We start from the raw sequence: 24840 nt of genomic DNA, 5'->3' as shown, positions 1-24840 counted from the left end.
GTGACAGCCCCCAATCTAAGCGTTGTCGCGGTGCCTAGACATTCTGTGCGACAACATTTTTTGGCGTCGTTGCCAGGGATAGAGTTTTTTTTGTCCTTGGTTTCTTCAACATTCATCTTATTCCTCTCGTCTCTTGCCGGGATAAGTTCCTTGTCCTTGTTTCACTTATCCCGGCAGGATAAGCAGGTGTCATTCGTCCCAGCATTAGTCCTTATTCATCACCGGTGGTCATGGTGCTCAAGAAAGATGGGGAGTGGCGGATGTGTCCAGACTTCAGGGCCCTCAATAAGTTGACAGTCAAAGATAAATTTCCCATCCCAGTGGTTGACTATTTGCTAGATGAACTCAATGGGGCTCAATTCTTCACTAAGTTGGATCTTCGCTCAGGCTACCACCAAATTCGCATGAAGGAAGTCGACATTCCAAAGACTGCTTTCAGAACTCATGAAGGCCATTATGAGTTCCTGGTCATGCCATTCGGTCTTTGTAATGCCCCCTCTACTTTTCAGAGCCTTATGAACCACATTCTCAAACCATATCTCAGGAAATTTGTCCTTGTCTTCTTCGATGACATCCTCATCTATAGTTGCACTTGGGCCGCACATCTTCAGCATGTAGATCTACTCTTGCAACTGCTCCGCAAGCATAAATTATTTGTCAAGATGTCCAAGTGTTCGTTTGGCATGGAAGAAGTTGAGTATTTGGGCCACATTGTGGGGCGTGAAGGTGTCAAGGTGGACCCCAAAAAGATGCAGGCAATGCAGGATTGGCCTCAACCTAAGACCTTGAAGAGCTTGAGACGATTTTTGGGTCTCACAGGCTATTATCGTAAATTTGTCCGCAACTATGGTTGCATAGCGAAGCCCCTCACTCAACTCCTGAAGAAAAATTCATTCTTCTGGAATGAGGAAGCACAACAGGCATTTACAGCTCTCAAAAATGCCATGTGTTCCACTCCAGTCTTAGCACTACCTGACTTCACCAAATCTTTTGTCATTGAATGTGATGCTTCGGGTACAGGTATTGGGGCGATCTTAATGCAAAAAGGACAACCTTTGGCCTTCACAAGCCAACAACTAAGTGGGAAGAATCTGGGCCAATCTACCTACGAGAAGGAAATGATGGCCATCTTACATGCAGTAGAAACCTGGCGACCTTACTTATTGGGGCGACGTTTCCAAATCCGCACAGATCATCACAATCTTAAATATTTTTTGGAGCAACGCCTATCCTCCCCACAACAAAATAAATGGCTCGCCAAAATGCTGTGATATGATTATAAGATCATTTACAAGAAAGGGAAAGACAATAGTGTAGCAGATGCATTATCTCGCCAATTTGAGGAGGAAAGTACTCTGCTAGCAATTTCCCTCCCCATTCCAGAATGGATTGAAGAGGCTCACAGGGAATGGTTTTCACATCCCTGGCTCTCCCAACTCATTTCTCAATTGCAGGTAGATCCAAATTCCACCAAGGGCTACTCGTGGCAAGATGATATTCTTCGCTACAGGGACAGAGTCGTAATATCACCAACATCCACCCTCAAAAGTCGCATTTTGGCAGAATTGCACTCATCCCCCATTGCAGGACATTCAGGCTTTCAGAAGATGTATGCTCACACCAGAAGATCATTTTTTTGGACAGGCATGAAAAAGGACATCCTTACTTTCGTAGCAGAATGCGATGTCTGTCAACGCCACAAAGGGGAGACCGTCAATACACCAGGCACATTACAACCGTTGCCCATCCAGGCATCAATTTGGACGGAGGTTTCTATGGATTTCATTACAGGTCTTCCAAAGTCAGGAAACAAGTCAGTCATCATGGTGGTTGTGGACAGACTTTCGAAGTATGCTCATTTCTGCGCCCTACCCCACCTGTTTACACCAACTTTGGTCGCTCAATCTTTCATGGATCAGATCTTCAAATTGCACGGCATGCCCACTTCTATTGTGTCTGATCGCGACCCGATCTTCACCAGTAATTTTTGGCAAGAACTCTTCAGGATACAAGGCACTCAACTAAAACTCAGTACTTCCTATCATCCGCAAACGGATGGTCAAACTGAAGCCGTCAACAAATGTCTGGAAACCTACCTTAGGTGTTTCACTTCAGAAAAGCAACATCTTTAGGTACAGTGGTTACCTCTGGCTGAATGGTGGTATAACACCAACTATCATGCCACCACCAAAATGACTCCATATGAAGCAGTATATGGTCAACTCCCTCCTTCCCCTACTTCTTATCTCAAGGGGTGCTCAAAAGTACAAGCAGTAGATCAACTCCTACAACACCGCGCAACCATGCTCGCCCATCTTAGAGAGAATCTTCATCAAGCTCAGAACCGCATGAAGCAACAAGTAGACCAGCATTGCTCAGAGCGCCAATTTCAAGAAGGGGATCAGGTCTTTTTGAGGCTGCAACCATATAAGCAAACATCACTCAAAGACAAGGGTTGTCAGAAACTATCTCCAAAATTCGACGGACCATATCAAGTACTTCAGCGCATTGGAGAAGTGGCTTACAAGTTGGCTTTGCCACCTACTGTAAAAATCCATCCAGTTTTCCATGTCTCATGCCTCAAGAAAGTGATTGGGAACAATTGCAGAATTCAAACCAGTCTACCTGAATTGGACGAAGAAGGGTCAATCTGGCTCCAACCTGAACAGGTCCTAGACACACGAGACAGGCACTTGCGGGGCCGCATGATTAGGGAAGTCCTCGTCAAGTGGAAAGACACCTCTCCGGAAGATGCAACTTGGGAACTAGCCACTATTCTTCAGCAATTTCCGCAGCTTCAGCCTTGACGACAAGGCTAGTCTTAAGGGGGAGGGCATGTTAGGGTCCCACCCTAACCCCCTTATTTATGTAATGGGATCGAGTCATAGTCAAGAGTCAATAAAGCCCATATTAATAATTGTAAGTGGTTAACCCGCAATTAATGACGGGACCACAGTTAGTTGCAAATGGGCCGTAGTATTAGATAGATGGTATTAATAAAACCCATGGTATTGATCCTTGGTATTGCATGTATGAGTCATATATAAAGGATAGAGACTCCCTACGAGGAGCATCGTGTCTTATTTTTGTATCGAGCTCTGCTCTATTGGAGGTTGCCCCCTCGAAGAGGCCAGTGAACATTGCTTTCTGAATAATAAAATATTTGTTGTTGTCTCTCACTGTTCTATGTTCCGGGTATCTTTCTTCGCATATTCTGTATTTGGGTATCTTTTTGCAGGTTAAGAGCATAACAACTACAATATATGTGCCATGGATTCTAAGAAGATTGAAGTTCACGGTTTGATCAAGGATTTACAGGTTCATTTATCAGTTTACCCTGACATTATGATTGTTATGGACATTGTCGTTGTTGATGTGCCTGATGCTTGGGGTATGCTTTTATCAAGAAAATGGGCCTCTGATCTAGGAGGGAGTATTCAAATGAATTGGTCATATGCTATGATTCCTTCTCCTAGAGGTGATGGTTTTGTGAGACTTAATAGAGAGCCTGAGAGAAGATTCCATGTTGAAGATCCTAAGAGACCTCATAATGAGATAATTAAAGAACAATTTGACATTGGGAATTATGCTATCCTATCTAATTCCATAGTTCTTCCTGATGATAAGGTTGATAAAAAGATTGGGGATCTCAAGGATAAAGTTTGGTACATGTATTTTGATGGTGCATCGTCTAGGCACGGTAAAGGTGCAAGAGTAGTATTAAAATCACCCCTTGGTCATATTTTCAAATTTGCCTATCGGTTGGAATTTGAAGCAACCAACAACATTGCTGAATATGAAGCTTTGTTGTTGGGTCTTGAGTTGGCAAAGGCTTTAAGAGTTAAGTTGCTTAGCATCAAGGGGGATTCCGACTTAATTATCATGCAAATTAAAAATAAATTTACATGCAACAATCAAAGGTTAAATAATTATAGAAATGTTGTATGGGATACTATGGAATACTTTGATGCCCTTGACTTTGAGGCTATCCCAACAGAGCTGAATAGTTCGACAGATGAGCTTGTTGTAGCTGCTTCTACTTTGTTGTTATCTGATGGGCTGATTAAGGATAAGATAAAAATGGAAGTTATATTTAGGCCTTCTGTTCCAAATAACTTCGAGAATTGGCAAGTTTTTGATGGCGAGAAACAAGTGATTCGTTTTCTTGATAATTTGGATGATTTTGAAAATTTCCGGATAGATTCTAAGGAGGATGGATCTGATTATCATGAAGATATCATAAATCCTACTCCTAGGAATGTGGTTTCTTTAGAACAGCACTTTGATCGGCATGATGCCACAAAGATGAAAGAGGAAAATAAAATGGATCCAGGCGAATACATCGAGGTAAACATTGGTACTTCTAGGGATCCAAAGATTATCAAAATTGGTAAGGGTACTAATGTTGAAGAAAGAAAAAAGTTAACCAATTTACTTCGTGAATATCGGGATGTTTTAGCATTTTCTTATGATGAATTAAAAGGTTATAGGGAAGATGTCATGGAGCACACTATCCCTTTGAAAGATGAAAATGCTAAACCCTTTCATCAAAAGCTTAGGCAGATAAATCCTAAGTTAGCCCCTTTGGTTCAAAAGGAGCTTTCAAAGATGCTTGCAGCAAGAATTATTGCTCAAACGAGGCATTCAACATGGTGTTCCAACCTGGTGATTGTTAGGAAAAAGAATGGTACAATAAGACTTTGTGTCGATTTTCGAAACCTTAATCTAGCATGTAAGAAAGATAATTACCCTTTGCCGAACATGGAGACTATGTTGCAAAGAGTAACTGGTTCTGGAATGATGTCATTGCTAGATGGTTTTTCTGGATATAATCAGGTATGGGTTAAGAAGGAGGATCGTCACAAAACTACATTCACCACACCATGGGGTACTTTTGAATATATTAGAATGTCGTTTGGGTTAACCAATGTTGGGGCTACGTTTCAAAGGGTTATGGATTATGCCTTCAAAGGTTTAATTGGGAAGTTTATCGAAATTTATCAGGATGATCTTACTATTTTTTCTAAGGATGGTATTAGTCATATAAGTCATCTTAGGCAAGTTTTTGATAAATGTAGAGAGTATGGGATTTCTTTAAATCCAGCTAAGTCTGTTTTTGGAGTAACTGAAGGAAAATTACTTGGTCACATCATTTCTAAAGATGGAATCAAGATTGATCCTGAAAGAGTTGAGGCAATCCAAAAGATTCCTCTTCCCCATAATCTCATGTCCCTTCAGTCTTTTCTTGGAAAAACAAATTTTCTTAGAAGATTTATTCCAAATTACGCGGAAATAGCTAAGCCTATTCAAAGTCTTCTGAAAAAAGATGTAAAATTTGTTTGGCTAGAAGATGGAAAAAAGGCTTTTCAGGAAATCAAAAGTGCTATTGCAAAAGCCCTTGTTTTAGTTAGTCCTGATTACTCTAAGGATTTCATGATTTTCTCTTTCACTTCTGAAGATACCATTGTTGGTGTCTTATTGCAGAAAAATAAGGATGGTCACGAGTAGCCTATTGCTTTCATGAGTAGAGCGCTTCAAAATTCTGAATTAAAATACAATACCATGGAAAAGCAAGCATATGCCTTAGTCAAATCCCTTAAGCATTTCAAGACTTGTGTGGGTTATTCCAAAATCATTGCTTTTGTCCCACATTCTGCGGTTAAAGATATATTAACTCAAATTGATTTCTTAGGGACTTGTGCTAGGTGGGTTACTAAAATACAAGAATATGATTTAGAGATTAGACCCACCAAGTTAGTCAAAGGCCAAGGCTTGGCTCAAATGATGACCAAAGGTAATGAGAAACTTGGTTTGATTTGTCTTAACGATTCATCTTCACCTAAGCTGCAGAGATTACGAGAGCTTGAGTGGTACAAGGACATTATTTATTACTTCGTGAATCTTACATGTCCTAACCATTTAGTCGCTCATAAGAGAAGGGATCTTAAATTAAAAGCCACTAAGTATTGCCTCATGAAGGATGGCCTTCGATGGAGAAATCCTGAGGGCATAGTACTTAGGTGTGTCGATGAAATTGAGTCCAAGAAATTAGTTTCTGAGTTTCATTCGGGGTTTTGTGGTGGTCATTATGCTGCTAGAACTACTGCGCACAAAATTCTGAGAGCTGGTTATTATTGGCCTTCGATTTTTTCTGATGTGCATAAATTTGTTAGAAGTTGTCAAGCCTGCCAACTATTCATTGGGAAACAGAAGCTTGCTGCCCTGCCCTTACAACCTGTGGTTGTGGAAGCACCTTTTTAGCATTGGGGTCTAGACTTCATTGGGAAGTTTCATGAAAATTCTAGCAATGGCTACTCATGAATTTTCACTGCTACCGACTATTTCACTAAATGGGTTGAAGCCATCCCTGCTAAGAATGCCACTGAAAAGGTCATTATGGATTTCATTGAAAATAATATCATTACTAGATTTGGTGTCCCTGCTAAGATCACCACTGATAATGCCAAGGCTTTTAGTTCTTCAGAATTTTCGTCTTTTTGTTTCAAGTATGGCATTGTCTTATCTCATTCATCAAATTACTATCCTCAAGGTAATGGACTTGCTGAATCAAGTAATAAAAATCTCATAACCATTATCAAGAAGATAGTAGGGGATAATAAAAGAGCTTGGAATAGCAAAATCAAGTATGCTTTATGGGCAGATAGGATTACTAAAAAGAAAGCTACTGGTAAGAGGCCCTTTGAATTAGTTTATGGCTTGGATGTAACCTTACTTGTGCACCTGGAATTGCCAGCTTATCAACTCCTTTAGCATTTTTCCACTAATAAAGATGTTGTTCAACATAGAATTGATCATATTGTGAAGTTGGATGAAACTCGTAGGACATCTTTTGATAATATATGTAAAAGTCAGTCTAACATTAAGAAAAGCTTTGATAAATCATCTCGATCTAGATCTTTGCAGGTTAGAGATATGGTTCTCCTTTGGAATCGCAAAAATGAAAAACCAGGAAAACATAAGAAGTTTGACAGTTTGTGGTTGGGACCATACATTATCCGAGACATTGCTGGGCCAAATTCATTCCACTTGAGCAGATTGGATGGTGAACCACTTGACTTACCTGCGAATGGCCAAATGCTCAAGTTATTCTTCAAAGATGACATCTGATGCCATGGGGCATCCTCTGTATTGTATTTCTAACCCTACACCTTGTCATTTCAGCATTTCATTTCTGTTTTAGGATTAGATTTACTTTTCATGTTACTAGATAGTTAATAAATGAAGAGCTTATATTTTTCCTGTGCTTAATGTTATATGATGATTTTTGGATGGAAGCTACTTATGTTTTGTTGTGTGTTGCATGGATGCAGATTCTGGATTCTCACATTCCTACAGTGCAGCAACGTGTCCCCAAGTAGAGCCAGATGTTGACCACTACGTGTCAACGACCCATAGCAGTACACCCCTTTTTTCACAAAAGGGATAGCACCTAATCAATGTGTCTGTGTCGTCCAGCTATCATCATCAGCCTGATTATCATGTTATAATGTAAACCCATTCTGCATATATGTGATGTAAATAATCTCAACAGATCTGTGTCATGTATGTAATTGCCTAGGTAAACCTATTTTTCTGGTAACGATCTACATTTCGGGAGGTTTTTTGTCTCACCGATCCATTCTCGAATGGTCGGCAAAGTTCTCCTTCAGCTTAACCCCAAAGCCGGAATGAATTTTGTCACCAGGATCTTAGGCGAGTCCTAGTGTTATAGATCGAATCTATGTAAAAGTGATTTGGGAATAATCCTAACTATTTGGTTAGGTTATTTTATTACAAGTTGCTTAGTCTACTGGATTATATTTGTGTCGCAGAAATGGATAGTCTGTGAGGGCCTTTTTCAAATGGGTTTTCCCCCTTGAGATGTAAAAAATGTAAAAAATCATGATGTAAAGTGTCTTGAGGGTTAGAAAAATAATTTATCCCCTCATAGGTCCTAGGTCCTAGGTAAATTTAAATTTTCCAGAGGTAAAATTCGTGGGTCCTTTAAAAAATTAAATCTTAACAGATCCAGGGACTAAGGTTAATTGATTATTTTGCTAAATTTTATGCCTTGGGTCCTTGGGGTTAAGTCAAAGTCAAAATTTTGAGGAAATTAATGCAAAATTTTAATTTTTGAACTTATTAAAATGCATTTAATTGAAAAATTCGAAATTTCCTCAATATTTAAAATTTCGACGGATAAGATTAAAAGAAATTTTGATTCTCATCAACGGTCGAGATCACCATGACAAGGATCACTCGAACTATCCATTGAAAGATTTATCTTTAAATAGGAAATCATTTGTCAGTTGAGATCATTCGATCTTTGAATCGTGTGCTAAGTGAAAGTTCTCTTGTAATCTTTTTTTTTATGAGCAATAAAGGAAGACTTTGAGGTTAATTTCTGCTAGTATTACTCTTCGTGAAAACGCTGTAAGATGTGTTATTTTCATGCATAGATTTCCTTTCAGCATTGATGATAGCTTTATGAAGAGTGATTTAAGCACAGGTATCCTGCTTGATCACTGGGGTCTGAATGGTAATTTAAGTTCTGAATATAACGGCAGGTATCTCTATTAAATCTGAATTTTATTATCGTTTTCTCGCTCTACGTTAATGGTTGAATTGAGTTGTGCAGGGAATTCTTGATTTTTAGATCATCGGGTGTTCGGGGAAGTTTTCAGTTGGACCAGCCAACTCCCGATTAGTATTTTCTGAAGAGCCCAGCTTGATTGAATCCCGGGCTTATCATAAGAAGTTTCATTGTTGATGCATGAAGGGTTTTGGGCAAAGCACCTCCGTTTAAATTTAAAATTTCAAAAAAAATTATGTGCTAAATTGATAAATCTCGCTTTTAAGAGCCTCGGATTATCAGATCTAAGAGCAGAGTTGGACTCACACTCGCCAGATCTGGTAGATCTGCTACTCCTGTGCATAGATTTGTAATTTTTTTAATTTTTCTGACTTAGGGTTCCTGGAGTTTCATTTTTTTTGGCATATCGGGATTCTGGGTGTTTGTGTTTTCAGGAATATGATGCAGATCTAAAGGTGAAGTTTGATTTTGAAGCCAGATCTAGGCCCTGGAGGGTAAGATCTGGCCTCAAAACCAGATTTTGCAAGGGCATTGTTTTGCAGAACAAGGGTTTCAAAATCTCTTCAAAATCTAGGGAAATTTTTTTAATAAATCTGGAAATATCAAGGTTTTATTGGGCAGTGATTTCCCATTTTGTTAGCTGCCTGGGTTTTTTCAGGCAGAATCATTTTCGAATTCATTTTTAAAGGGTTTTGTTGCCTTCAGTTTTATTCATCATCTTTGCTGCCCATCTCTTACCATACGCTCCTCAAACCCACAGCATATAACCAAACCCTCCTTCACGCAGCGATCTCCCGCCATCGAAACTCTTCCATGCTACTACCTCACCTGCAACAAACCCTACAGCATTATCTCATCCCCCTCACACAGCCTTCATTGCACGTTTCCTTCAGGCCAACCCCTCCAGATCTGCGTGCTATCCTTTGCCACCTGCACAAACCTGCAAACGAATTTGTTGTTCCCTGTCCGCGTTGAGCTCCACCTCTCCACGTTGTCCGTAGAGTTTCAAGCCTGCACGCTCCCTCATCTTTCGTTGCCATCACTCCCCTTCAAACTTCACGCTGCCGCCCAAACCCTCTCCACGCAGCTTCATCCATCCATTGCCCATAGATTCACGCATTTCCTCCCAGCCACTGTCGAAATCTCTTCAGTCCTTACGCTGTCGTCGAACCCTGCATATTACCTCCTTCACGCAAACCATCCCACGCTGCCATCCCTCCTAGCCTGCGTAGCTCTTCATCCGCTGCTCGATGTCCATACCCTTGACCTCCACGTTATCCTTCATCCTACGAAAAACCTCTCTCTCGCAGTCTTTCCCTTTCCTCGGCTTTCCCTTGCATTCTTCTGTTGCCGTCGTGAGCCATTCCCTCTCCATCATTGCTCGTCTAACCTTCAGCTGCTGCCTCTAGGACCTGCAAACATTTCGATTTAAATTTGGATTTTCTTCTTTAGCTTTGTATATTCGTAGGGTTAGATTAAGGTTAGATGTATTTTCAATTCATAATTTTAATTTGTTTTGATTTAGTTTAGTTTTGGTTTTCTTTTCTTTTTTTTTATTTTTGAAATTCGAATTGTCTTGTTTAGGCTTTTGTTTTTTGACTTTTTTTTTGTTAATAATTTGACTTTGCCTTTTGATTTTTTATTTTGATTTTTTTTAATTTTTATTTACATTCAATAAACATTAAAATTTTCTAAAAAATTTAAAAAAATCTGAGGAAAAAAAAAAAAAAACAAAACAAAAAAAAACATCTAAAATATTTAAAATCCAAAAAGGGACTTCACATTACTTGTGATTTTGAGAAATCCTAAAGTATTAAATCGAAATAAATTTCATATTTAAAGGTTTTAAATTTTTTTTTATGTGGCCTCTGGCCCATTAAAAAATTTAAAAAATTGTTAGATCTTTTTTTCGATTTATTTTGGGTCATATTTAGTGTTGCTTGGCATATCGAGAAATTCACCTAAGAAATAATTAAGTTGTCAAATTTAAAATTTCTTCTTGGTGTCTTTTTGTGCTAAAGATTGTTGTGGCATCAGTATTTGTCATTTCTCTATAGTTAAATGTGCTTAAATTTTTTATCTGAAGATTAACTATTTGAAAGTGGTGAATTTCCTAGAATTAGGTCACTAGCATAAATTTTTTTGAAACTGGTTAGCTTTTAAAATTTTATGGTTGATTAAGGTATTTGTATCTCTTGAAATTTAATTGCTAAGACATTGTGCATCTAGTGAAATTAATCATTGCTTGAATCATTAAATGCTCATTACATGTTAGACATTTTGCAAATATTTTCAAGCAATTGTTAAAGAATTTTATCGTGAAATTATAAACAGATTTCATATCTTTGTTTCCTAAGCAGCAGTTGCTAATCGATTACTTGGTCTCCATTTCCCTAGCAAGATCGTTGACTCCATAAGGCACTGGTATTAATCATTTAAAATCTAATCAAATTCTAAGTCTTGCTAAGCCTTAATCAAGTACTTGATCGCCTCGTTGTGTCTCCCAAACTGGTTGGTTCTCAACTAGTTCTTCTTCATTCCATTTCTCCATAGGGTCTACCCCCCTTAGCCTGCTATAGGGAGACATCTGAAACGGAGAGATTGGGGATCGGGGTGACAGCCCCCAATCTGAGCGTTGTCGCAGCGCCTAGACATTCTATGCGACAACACTACCATCAGCGACAATGATAAGTGTCCCACATTTAATGAGCTCCTCGGAAAATGCAGTTAAGAAGAGATCAAAATGTTTTTTTAGAGGAAGAATTCTTAAGCATGAAGAGTGAGAACCCACTGCCTTTGCTTCCCAAGACAAAAAGCAAAAAGGAAAAAGAGGTCATCACTTTTCAGGAAATCCTGCTCCCTGATTCAATAATAAATAGACATGATAGTAATTTTGCAAATAGCAATTAAGGTGTTGCATGTGTTTAATAGTTGTGGTTTTGATACTTGTCGATGCATATGAAAGTAAAAAGTAGTTTTACTTCTGTTTATACATGTGCAGAAAATGTTCTCTTAAAAAGAAGTATAATGCATAAAAGGTTATGAAAGAATAACCAACAGAAATCAAATACTAAAGATAGGGGGATTTTGATTCTCTCACATTATATTTGATGAGAAAGGTCATGGGTTTAGTGACAATAGTGATTGTGAGAAAGAATCATGACTTTTGCAAAGGATGGAATGATAGTTTTCTAAACTAAACTCTTTTGTAGCAATTAAAGATGAATTATATGATTGCAAACAATGAAGTCAATATGTATAATTATTATTACTTGCCTTATTTGGGATCATGATTTGAAGATCTTTATAAAATCAGTGGAAGACTTATCCATGCATTTATTCATGATAGTAATCATCAATGTGAACTGTGGCACCGAAGGTTCACTCATCTTCAGTATAAAGCATTGTCTCATGTGAGAAAGATGGTTTCTGAAATGCCTAAGATTAAAGTGGATAGTGATGGAGTTTGCCAAGGGTGTGCAAATGGAAAGCATGTAAAGGGACCATTCCCTTCAAGCAAAAGCAAAACCAGTCAGGTACTTCATCTTGTACATTCTAATTTATGTGGACCTATGCCTGTAACTTCTCTTGGTGGCTACTTGTATTATATAATCTTTGTGGATGATTTTTCTTGCAAAACTTGGATTTTCTTTTTGAAAAACAAAAGTCAAGCATTTAACATGTTCAAAGACTTTAAAGCTCTGGTAGAAAAATAAACTGGAAAGCAGATCAAAATCTTTAGATCTGACAATGGAGGAGAGTTCACTTCAAATGATTTCATTGACTTCTACAAAGAAGCTGGAATCAGGAAAGAGACCACCGTACCATATAACCCAGAACAAAATGGTGTGGCCAAAAGAAAGAACAAAACCATCATGGAAGCAGTCAAAGCTATGTTGCATGATCAGAAGCTACCAAAGTTTCTTTGGGGAGAAGCTGCTAACACTGTTGCCTATGTCCAAAATAGATCTCCACATCGAGCCTTAAACAACAAGACCCTTGAAGAAGTCTTCACTGGTGAAAAACCTGAAGTTAGGCACTTGAGGATCTTTGGTTGCCCTGTCCACTTTCATGTGCCAAAGATAACGAGGACCAAGCTGGAAGTTTCAGGTAAGAAAGGTACGTTTGTTGGTTATTGTGAAAATTCTAAAGCTTATAGCATATACGTGTCTAGTCAAAGAACTACAAAATTTATCACGGACATAACATTTGATGAAGATGCGACTCTTGGATGTTGAAAATTTGGCAGCTCAGGGATGAATTTCTAAAAATAAAAAGTCTAAAAAAAGAATTTCTAAAACTAGAAAGTCTAAAAATAGAAAGTCTCAAGTATGACTTTCCAAAAATAGTAAATCACCTTGCATTAATTGGTAATCAAGTATTGTTGATGGAAAATCCCTTCTGATCATCAATCAATCCTAATAGTTCAATTTCGACTTAATCATCAATATTATCATTAATATTATATTATTATTCTTATGATACTATTATATTATTATTAAAAAGAAATTCAAGTCACTCAATCATGGCTCTCAATAATGTTCTCTTACACTCTCATTATTGGCATGGCATATTCCTCTTACACTCTCATTAATGCTCTTACACTCTCTTACACTCAATAAAAGCTTGTCATAAAAGATTCCTCTTACACTCTCTTACACTCTCATTAAAGCATGTCATAAAAGATTCCTCTTACGCACTCTTTAATGCATATGTTACACTCTCTCTTAAAAGCATAAGTTACAAAGGCAAGTGAACCTCCTTAATGGCATGAGTTACATTTCCTAAATGGGCATATGTTTTTCTCCCTCTTGGCATGAGAGTTACTCCTCCTTTATGGCATGGATTCGATGCTCCTCCTATATATATGTTCCTCATTATTTCTCCCCTTACTACTTATGTATTGTGAAAAAAGAATTTGAACTTGAGAGAGAGTTGGAGAGAGTTGAAGAAGATTGTGAGAGAGACTTGGAGAGTAAGAGCAGTGAGACAAGGTTGATTCAATGCTTCAGTGTTTTAGTGATGATTCAGTTGAAGGGAAGGTTGATTCAGAGTGTGCATCTGTTGCTGCTACCAATGATCTTCATGCTATAGCTTGTTCAGATTCGGGTGAACTTACTCATTCTCTTGATCTCTCATTGTACTCTATATCTTTGTTGAACATTTGATTTTTGATAGAAGAAGAATCTGGTTGGGTTTTCCCTTTGTGGGTTTTGCCCTGGTCATTGGACCTAAATTCTCTGTCTACATGTGTTCTTAGTTGTCTTTTATTTTGCATATGATTCATATGATTTATATCGTGTATGTTCTATCTACAATTGCTTAATTAACATTGCAGAAGAAAGAAGTTTTGGAATAAGTAATTGTTGCAACATAGAACATCAGAATTTCAACATTGGGAAGGCAAGAGACACTCCTCCTGCTAATGTTGAAAGTCAGGATGATACCTTGGATGCACAAGAAGATCCTGAGCCTGAGGTTGACCTTGTTGATGAACCCATGGAGCCCATGGATCCCTTGGATCCTTCATGTGATCCTCCTGCTAGAAAGAGACCATTATGGCTTCGTGACACTCTACAAGATATTGATATACATGCTACACCCAGAGGAACCTTCAAAGAAAGTAAGAAACCATGCAAGTTCCAAGGATACATTGTAGCCATGAGCAATATTATTCAGGTTGAACCATGCATTTTTGAAGAAACAGTCAAAGATCAAGTATGGAAAGATGCAATGGCTGAAGAATATGAGTCCATCATACATAATGATGTATGGGATGTAGTTCCAAGACCCAAAGGTAAGTTTGTTGTGACTCCTAAATGGTTGTACAAAACTAAACATGGTGTGGATGGCAGTATTGAAAAATATAAAGCTAGATTTTGTGGCTAGAGGTTTCTGTCAGAAAAAGGGAGTAGACTATGATGAGATTTTTGCACTTGTTGCTCAATATACTACCATATGATCTATTGTGAATCTAGTTGCTAGCCAGGGATGGACTCTTCACCAAATGGATGTGAAAATTGTTTTTCTGCATGGCTTCCTCTAGGAAGAAGTATTTGTGGAGCAACCATAAGGATTTGAAGTGCATGATAGGAAAACTCGTGTGTAGACTGAAAAAAGCTCTCTATGGATTGAAGTAACCCCCAAGAGCTTGGTATGTTCGCATTGATAGCTTCTTGATGAAGCTTGGTTTTACCAAAAGCATTGTTGATCCAAATCTCTACTTCAAGATGGTCCAAGGTATGCGTTTGATTTTGGTATTATATGTTGATGACCTATTTTTAACTGGTGAAGAACCTCTTATCCTCCAATGTAAGAGAGAGTTAGCTTCTAAATTTGAAATGAAAGATATTCATTTGATGCACTACTTTCTGGGCCTAGAGGTATGGCAGAGACTTTGTGAGATCTTCGTTTCTCAAGGAAAATATGTTGTCAAGCTTCTAGAAAGATTTGGTATGACAGAATGTAAGTCCATGAACACACCAATGGAAATGAATTTCAAAAATTTATGTGGTGAAGTTGCACGACCTGATTTCGCTAATCCTTTTGAGTATCAACAATTGAATGGGGCACTGATGTTCATAATGAACACTAAACCGGACATATGTTTTGCGGTCAATACTTTGAGCCAATATATGATTAAGCCATCACATGCACATTGGATTGCTACAAAGCATTTGCTGAGATACCTGCATGTGACCATCAATCTTGGATTGAGTATACTGTGGGAGATGTGAGACTACATGGATACTCTAATGTTGATTGGGCCAGTAACTCTGCTGACAAAAAGAGCACATCTTGATGTTGCTTTAGCTTGGGATCTGCCATGATATCTTGGATGAGCAGAAAACAGAAGTTTGTAGCAATGTTGCATTAATCGTTATCAGGATAATATCGGCGCTCGGAAAAAATCGTAATTATCAGGAAATAATCGGAAATAATCGGGAAAAAATCGTTTGGTACAAAAATATTCATTTTTTTCATTTTTTTTCATTTTTCTTAATATCTAAACCATCTACAACATAAAATAAATACATTGACACATAAATATGATAAAAGAACTAATATTTAAGATGTTTAACATCATTTCTAGTGCTAAAATCACACATAACATTGAATCATGTCCTGAATAGTAAGTCCTGACTCCTAAGTCCCAACTCAGCCTCAAATATCAACAAAAAATATAATAATGTATCTCATCATGTCCTAATGCCATATACAATAAAATGAAGAAAATAACTAAAGTCTAATCCTATTGATTTCCTCTGGCCCTCTTGCGAGAAAATGCCACAGCTTTCCCTTTCCCTCTAGATGTAGATCCTGGTGATGGTGGAGTTGGCAGTGGAGTATGTTATGCTCTAGAAGCTGAAGAACTAGAAGTAGGAGCTATAGGAGGTAGAACACGTCCTCTACTGGTGGCAGGGGTAGCCCAGGCAGGTGGTGTCACCTGGAAACATTACAATCTCCCAATCCTGAAATCCTGAAAAACAGATAAGTCTACTGGATTTTGAATGAAATCTAAAATTCTACTTTCTCCATTTGAAATCCAATGAGGCTGAAACCACTCTCAAACATCCTGAGTCATTTCATGGTAATGTTAAAAATTCAAGTAAAAGTGACGTTCTCCTTAATCTTCATTTTCATCCTTTTATTTTAAGAATTTAACATTACCATGAATAGCATATCAATACTAGGGCCTAGACTTGATCATTAAGCTACCCCACTCAAAAATTATTTGTTTCTTTAAAAAAAAATTGCATTTCAAACATTTAGCATCCCTTAAAAAACCAAAAAAAAACATTATAAAACCTCACTGCCAGAGACCCCCACGATAATTTCGATTGTTATCGCGATAAATTCGAATTTATCGCGATAGTTTGAAATTATCGCGATAATTTCATAAAAATCGTGCAAAAAAAATTACCGACGATAAATTCGTATAAAAATCACGATAAAATCGCGATTTTCACAACACTGGTTTGTAGCCCTTAGCTCAACTAAAGTCGAGTACATTGCTGCAAGCATGGCTAGCTGTGAGGCAGTATGGTTGAGGAAGCTCTTTGGAGAGTTGTTTGAGCATGTGCTAGATACGACAGTAATATACTATGACAATATGAGTGGAATTCGACTTGCAGAAAATCTCGTGTTCCATGACAAATCCAAGCAAATTGAGATCAAATATCACTATATATGGGATATGGTGTTGAGAGGAGCAGTAAGACTCCATCATATTGCAACTGATGATCAAATAGCTGACATACTTACCAATCCTTTGCTGAAAAGGAAGTTCTTAGTATTCAGAGAGCAGCTTGGACTAACGGATGTGACCCTTCCTAGTGGGGGCAATCATGAATGATTGAAAACACTGAGCTATGATCTTCCCTCTTGTTTGAGCTCTGAAGTGGGGGATGGAGCCACGAGAGCTCCTGGGGTTGAGGGAAATCTTCACTATAAGTTGTGCACGATCCTTGTCTTGTGTTGACAAGTGGTGATCCCCCCTACAATCAAGTCTAGGACTTGCCAAAGGTATACCCTAGTATACATCCTACCCACAAGTTGGGCTTGTTGGGAGTACCACCCATTTGGCCAATCAGTGTGATAAAGCTTGGTTGTGCGCAATCCTTGACAAGTAGTAATCCCCCAAGCATAGGTGAGACTTGGTTGTGCATGATCCTTGTCAAGTGGTAACCCCCCCAAGCAAAGATGAAACTTGGTTATGCGCGATCCTTGTCATGTGTTAACAAGTCATAATCCCCCCAAAGTCTGTGGATGCAGGTGTTCTACCACTTGACTCTTGGTTGAGCATGACCCTGTCATGTGTTGACAAGTGGTAATCCCCCCAAGCAAAGGTGACACTTGGTTGTGCGTGATCCTTGTCATGTGTTGACAAGTGGTAATCCCCCTAAGCCTATGACAAGATGGGAATATTAGTGGATATAGGGTGATAGATTAATCTCCCTTATGATGATTCATTTTCATTAGATTGAGACATCATTGTTCCAGATGATACAAAGAAGAGATGAACAGAGATCAGTAGATATCCTTGATGCCGAAAGAAATTCCTCCCTAGTTGAGAGGGAGTGTTGAAAATTGGCAACTCAAGGATGAATTTCCTTATCTAAAATCTCATTTCTGACAATTCTGGAGTGACTTTCTAAAAATAGAAAGTCATGTCTAGCATCTCAAGTATGACTTTCCAAAAATAGTAAATCACCTTGCATCAATTGGTAATCAAATATAGTTGATGGAAAATCACTTAATTTATCATTAATCAATCCTAATAGTTCAATCTCGACTTAATCATCAATATTATTATTATTACTATTATCCTTTATGATATTATTATATTATTATTAAAAGGAAATTCATGTCTCTCAATCATGGCACTCAATCATGTCATATGTAACTCCCCTCAATTAATGCATATGTTACTCTCTCTCACTTAATGGATATGTTACACTCTCTCTTACGCACTCATTAAAAGCATGGCATATTCCTCTTACACACTCATTAAAGCATGTCATAAAAGGTTCCTCTTATGCATTGTTTGATGCATAGGTTACATTCTCTCCTTTATGGCATAAGTTACTAAGGCATGCATCTCTCCTTAACGACGTGAGTTACAAAGGCATGCGTACCTCCTTAATGGCATGAGTTACAGAGGGATGTGTACCTCCCTAAATGGCATATGTAACTCCTCCTCAAGGCATGCGTATTGCTCCTCCTTTATGGCCAGAATTTGTTGCTCCTCCTATATATGTATCTCATACCATCTCATTCTCACTACTTGTGTATTGTGAAAGAAGAATTTGAACTTGAGAGAGACGGTTGGAGAGACTTGAAAAAGATTGTGAAAGAGAGAGACTTGGAGAGTAAGAGCAGAACTTGAAGGTTGATTCAGTGTTTGCATCAATGGCTACTAACAGCGATCTTCATGCTACAGCTTGTTCAAATTTGGGTGAACTTACCAATTCTCTTGATCTCTCATTGTATTTTTATCTTTGTAACAATTGATATCTAATAGAAGAAGAATCTAGTTGAGTTTTCCCCTTGTGGGTTTTTCCCTGGTCATTAGACCTAAATTCATTGTCTTATCTTGTTCTTGGTTGTCTTCAATTGTGCATTTGGTTTATGTTTAATCTACAATTGCTTAACTAATATTGTAGCAAAAAGAAGTTTTGGAATAAGTAATTGTTACAACATAGAGCATCAAAATTTCAACAGAAATAGCTCACTTTGTTTCATTTTGTCGTGCATAGTTTATGATTTTGAAGAATAAGCACTAGAGCTCAAACTAGCAACAAAGATATACCTTGTATCCCCGTGGCCATGATATTTATTTCATCGCCTAAATCTAATCCAAGATCTTGTTGGATTGTAGCAGTGGACTCCATATTACCCTTCTTGTTCATAAACCTCTTAGGTCTCAACTCTAGATGAAGTTTCCAACACCTGGCATCATCATGTCCTTTCTTTTTACAATGTGAACATATAGTCTTCTCTCCTTTCTTCACTATAGCTATTCTTTTGACCTTACCTTTTCCTTTGTTCTTTCCTACAACTAGCTGAACTGGTTTCTTTAAGAAGTTCTCATAGACATTCTTTCCCCTTGACTCGATGTGAGTAGCTTGGACACAAACTTCATCAAGATTAGTTGGGTTAAACATAAGAATAGTATGTCTCAAATAACTATGCAACCCACCAATATACTTCAAAAGAGTTTCATGCATATAAGAAGGAATGCCTAGGTTTAATTCCCTAATTTCGAACTCTTGAGTATAATCTTGCATGTTTTGTCCTCTACCTTGTCTTAGATTTTGCCAATCCATTAATGTTTGTTGCATATATCCTAATGGATAGAATTGCTTCTTTAATGCAAATGTAAATTCATACCAAGGAGTTTCATACGAAATCTTCTTGAACCTTACTCTCCCACCATATCAGTCCGCCTCCAAGTCGAACAGTAGCTAGTTGAACTTTGGATCCTTCATCCAAAATACTTTGAACCTACAATAGACTTCAATCTGCTTGATCCAATTATCTAGATTATCTGCATCAAGTTCACCATTATACATTGACAAATCAAATTTCACATCTCACAAAGGTAATTTAGAATCAGCCTCAAGTGTGGAGAGGGATTGCTTGAAGAGTTTAATCCTGAGATCGGTACGAGATGAACATTTCCACGACAAATAATGGAATGTGAAGGGGAAGAAAGCCTAACCAAGTCTAAAAGGGCATTTTGACAAGCTTTTCCTAACATGAAATCCATGGTGGGAGAGCGGTACAAAGAACAAAGAAAAAAATGGAGAAGCCCTGAATCAAGTTAAAGATGAAGGAGAGCCGCAAGTCTGGGGAACAAATGCGGAGATGGCGATAGCACACAGCAGTTTCGAGGGAACCAATGGATCGAGGAGGGGTTGTAGGTAGCCCCAGCACTAGAAACGCCCTTTGCTGACCACCTCTAACACATTTTGACAAGACCGAGTACCATAGGTTTCCACGAATCCATGCAAGCCTCTCTTCCAACCACACATTTGTTTTTTTCTCGAGACATCATGGGTTAAGCTCGAACTTCCAACACGCGATGAACCCTCCAGAACTGCTTTCACAACATATACATGAGATCGCGACTTCCAAAGGCAGGGTAAGATAAACGGTGTTTCAAGCTTTCCATAACGGCTAGGTAACTCAGGAATCACCGCATGAAGGCAACTAGGGTAAATCCATTTAACCATGGAAGAAATATTACTTAACTATTCTGAGGACCCCCTTGAGGGTTTTGCCATTTTTACATCACCACTTCCCAGTCCTCGAAACGAGCAGTAAACCCTCAACGGCTCAGACGGCATGGATTCGTCGAAGGCGCATCTCCCCCTCCACAGCAGCGAGATGGACAGTCAACAAGAGAGGGGAACAGGCCTGACATATCTGCTAGTGGATGCAGTTGGATCGAGTTTTCCCTCGGGCAACACCAACCCTACCACCAATCAGAACACAAATCCATCCTCTACCTCCTCCTCTGGTAAGTCTTGGATACCCCCTTTCTCTTCTCTAAATTACTACATAGTTATTTAAAAGAACTTATCCCAGTCGGATGTGTTTTTCCTCGGTGATCACTGCTCAGATGCAACCTACTATTTCAGCCATGAAAGTTTCCCCTCCATCTGGTCTCTACCTGAAGAGGGACAACCTTCGAGCTTCTCAGACCTGTCACCTCTGTTTCCCCTCTTCTCATCTGTTGGAACCATCCCTTTTTCAAATCCCTCCTCCACTGGCCCTCCCTCTCCCCTTTTGCTGACATCCCTCCCTTTTCTCCGTCTTCTCGCAATCTAGGTTTCCAACAAACCCTATCGCCTCCATCCAAGTCGATCCCTGCTAATCAGGTTAGCGTAGCCCCTATATCAACCAGTTTTATTAACCCACTGCGTTTACTGAAACCTTTCCTCCCGCCTCGCTCCTCCCCTTTCTTCTTTCCCTCCCCATCCAATGACCCTGTCATCCCTCCTGCAGAACCCATCTCAAGAGCCAGCCAAGGATCTGAACCCCTCTCTCTAATCCCTCTCTAATACCCCCCTTTGAACCAGCAGGTGCTTCTGAAAGCCCCAGCCCTCTGTCAAAAAGCTTATTGGATCGAAATCAATGGTGCTAGGGGAGGACGTTGAAATCCATCAAGTGCTCCACATGTCTGAGCGCACTTTGGTAGGTCGCACTAAGGGAAGGCGCTTCAGCCAGTCTTCTTTGGAGGAGTGGGTCAAGAAGGAATGGGAGGTCCATATTAAACAGATGCTAGAAATGCATTTATTGGTCAAAGGATGGTTCGCTCTGATCTTTGCAGACAAGGAGGGGGTATCTTGGGCTCTCACAAAACCCTGGCACATTGACTTTACCCCTCTACTTCTCAAAAGATGGAATCCCCTCTTTGACCCAACAAGGAACGAATGGACAAAATACCTGTATGGATCCGCATGTCGGGATTACCAATGATATTATGGACAAAAAGTGCTCTTTCTACAATGGGCTCGAACCTAGGCGAGCTTCTGGAAGTTGATATGTCCTTTCTGCAAACCAAAGAATTGAAGGTTACAAGGGTTCTAGTGTTGTTGGACATCCGAGAAGGATTATGGGTCGAAATCGAGATAGTATATAAAGGGACAAAATACACACAAACACTGGACTATGAGGGTATTCCCTTCAAATGCAGGGGTTGTCACAGAGATGGCGACAATGTTTGCCAATGCAAGTTGCCATCCAACAGCAAGTAGTGGTCTGAGAAAGCACAACCAAGACCCCAAAGTGAACTAACCCCATGGCAGAAGACCCTATCTCGCATTCCACACTGGCTATTGATCCAAGGGACATAATTATGGTCTCCCCATCGACATCTCCACCGAGACCAGTGTTACATCAATCTCCGCAGATGCAGAAGGTAAGGCTCGTGCACATTGTTGGGTCAATTAATTGTTCTAAATGATCAACTAACTACCACACATTAAATTATCAACCCGAGGATTCATTTGGTTATTTCAAGGTTGTCTACAAAATATATGCAAGAGATGGTTCTAAAACTAATGCTAACTAATTCTCTAACAGCAAGCAAATTAACTAGAACGAAGGAATCAATTCCTAACTTGAAGCATGCATTCAGAAAATCTTTCAGGCAAACCATATTCTCTAAAAACCATTCAAAGGCATCAAATTCTGATCACTCTTAACAGGAAAAAGCAAGAAAATATATAGAGCGTTAAGTTACTACTTAAGAAACAACACTTGCAAAATCAAAGGAACAGCGCTGGAAAACCATACTCATGAAACAGGAAAAAAGAAATAGCAAGAGGAAAAGAAAAACTAGTATTAAAGCATCAACAATTAAGAGATAACCTCTAGGAAACAACAGTAAAGCAACAACAATTACAAATCAACTTCTAAAGGAACAATATATGTGAATCAATATCACGACTATCAATATTATTTTTACTCAAAAGAAACACACAATTTACAATTAATCTAGTAGATAAATGATTGATGAAAGAAGATAAAATGCGAACTTAATAATACAAATGAAGACAATGCCTCATCCAGGAGTGGGCCCGAACTACCGGAGTCAGACTGCCTTGTAAAAAAGATCAGAATAGAAAATTAATTCTCAACAGTGAAAACTTTGCATTATATTAGGAAAACGATTACAATCAGCCCCTATTAACAAGCTTGTCTGATGGATGAAAAATTACAAAAAGCTCTCTTTCAAGACACAAGCCCTTTGTCTTTATACTGCAGTCGAGGGAGATAAAAATGGTAAATCTTTTTAAAAAGAGCAATCCTGAGAATCTTTAGCTCTCTTTCAAGACACAAGCCCTTTGTCTTTATACTGCAGCCGAAGGAGATAAAAATGGTAAATCTTTTAACAAAGAGCAATCCTGAGAATCTAAACAAGGTTATTTTCAATGACAAATCGATTCCTTTTGAAACCACAGCTGTTCAATCCCTCCCTATTCTGGATCTTCTGCCTAAGCCATCCTATGCTTCTCGCATCAGAAATGCCCCAACCTCAAATCAACAAAAACAGGCCCTGGGGTCTCTTTGATGGGGCCGCACAGGGCGATCCTAAACTATGTGGAGGCGGAGCTGTCCTACACATCGACGACAACCACTCTTACCATATGAAAATGGGGCTTGGAGAAGGGTCATATCCAGAGCTCATGGCACTTAAGCTGTTACTGGTCTTTGCTTTGGAAAAGAACATCACTTCTCTTCAAATTTATGGGGATTCACAGCTCATCATCAACTGGACTAAAGGATTGAACAGATGTTATAACCTAAGGCTTTAACCTCTTGTAGCTGACATATCTCGCCTCAAATCAGCTTTCTCATATTTAACTATTTCTCACATTTATACGGAACACAACACATGTACAGACACCCTCTCTAAGGAGGCTATTCTGCTGGCTCGCAGGACATGGGAAATAACAGAACACCTTGAAGGAGAGGCCTACAAGGTCTATCATAGGCCATTCATTGAGGAAGACAGCACAGATTGAAAATGCAGATCAACAGTGTTTTTTTTTTGTTTATTGGCACCGATATTTATCATTTTTCAGCCCCTGAACCGTCAAGGAGGCTGCTCACACAGCCCAGTTTATATTTTTCTGCAAACATTTCAGAAGATCACTTTTCAGATGAGACTTATTTCAGCACTGCTTCAGATTATTTTTTCTGGTTTTTGCAAATCTTCTTTGTAATCAACAGCACCATCAGCAGTTTTTCTTTTCTGAAGCTTATAAACTATCAAATGAATACATGCATGACATGTATCTGCAAAATGTAAATTTGTTTCCTAATGATAATAAAATTTACGCATTTTTCTGAGGAAAAAAAGTTAAAGATGAAGGAGAAAAACTTGAAATGAAATTAAATGCTTAAATTGTCGTTGTATGCAACTTTATTAATTAATTGGATTTGACAAAGTTTAATGAACATTTAAAAGACAGAATTGCAAAATAAGCAGTGGCAAGAAAGACATATAACAGCAAGTTGTTAACGGAATTCACCCCTCCAGGGCCACGTCTTCGAGTCCGCTTCAAATGAGCATCCGATCCATTAAAAAGATACAAAAAATACATTAAAATGCCATCTTGCATCAAAATAATCTCCAACCTGCAATAAAAATGTCTTTAAGACTCTTCTAGGAAGACTTTAGCATTGGTGGAATACTCTCCCCAGCCTCTTCTTGCAATTAAAAAGGCGATATGGCCTTTTTTCCCCAAAACTGCTATAAAATACACCTTGTAAACAACTATGGGAAATATTTGTCACGTGACAAACTTGTGGTGCAATGGTGAGGTGTGGAGTTTGTAAAGGCAAAGTCATAGGTTCAAGCCTTGCTGTTGCAATTTTTTTGGGATATTGCTCCAAAAATATTGTATAGTTAATTACAATATCACTAAATCTGTGCGCAGATCTCCATTTATCCACATCCTAGTGTAGCGATAAGTCACGTGGTTTATATAGAGGAAGTCGAAAGTTCAACTCCACTAGTTGCATTTTTCATGGGATACACATTTTTAGGATGTTATATCCACATTCATTCAAACTTTTAGATTAATTTATTAATATTTTTTCTAAAATATTTGGGATTTTCCACCATAACATATGCCATATGCCAACCATGTGCCACGTAAGCTCTTCTAGAAGGTCCACGTGGTAGCCTCTAGTTGGCCCACATTGCAGCCTTTGGTTGGTCCATGTGG

General features: G+C 38.6%; 1 protein-coding gene across 2 annotated transcripts in view; it reads right to left on the bottom strand.

The window, feature by feature from the left end:
• LOC149203798 (glucosidase 2 subunit beta-like) overlaps positions 1 to 24840 on the bottom strand; it is a 138763-nt gene that overhangs the window by 87594 nt on the left and 26329 nt on the right. The gene's annotated exons all lie outside the window — the stretch shown is intronic.

Source organism: Pinus tabuliformis, chromosome 2_1, assembly GCF_031772625.1.
Source record: "Pinus tabuliformis cultivar Carrire ecotype Pingquan chromosome 2_1, CPIR1, whole genome shotgun sequence".
Classification (NCBI taxonomy): Eukaryota; Viridiplantae; Streptophyta; class Pinopsida; order Pinales; family Pinaceae; genus Pinus; species Pinus tabuliformis.
This window is presented reverse-complemented; position numbering and strand designations above follow the sequence as displayed.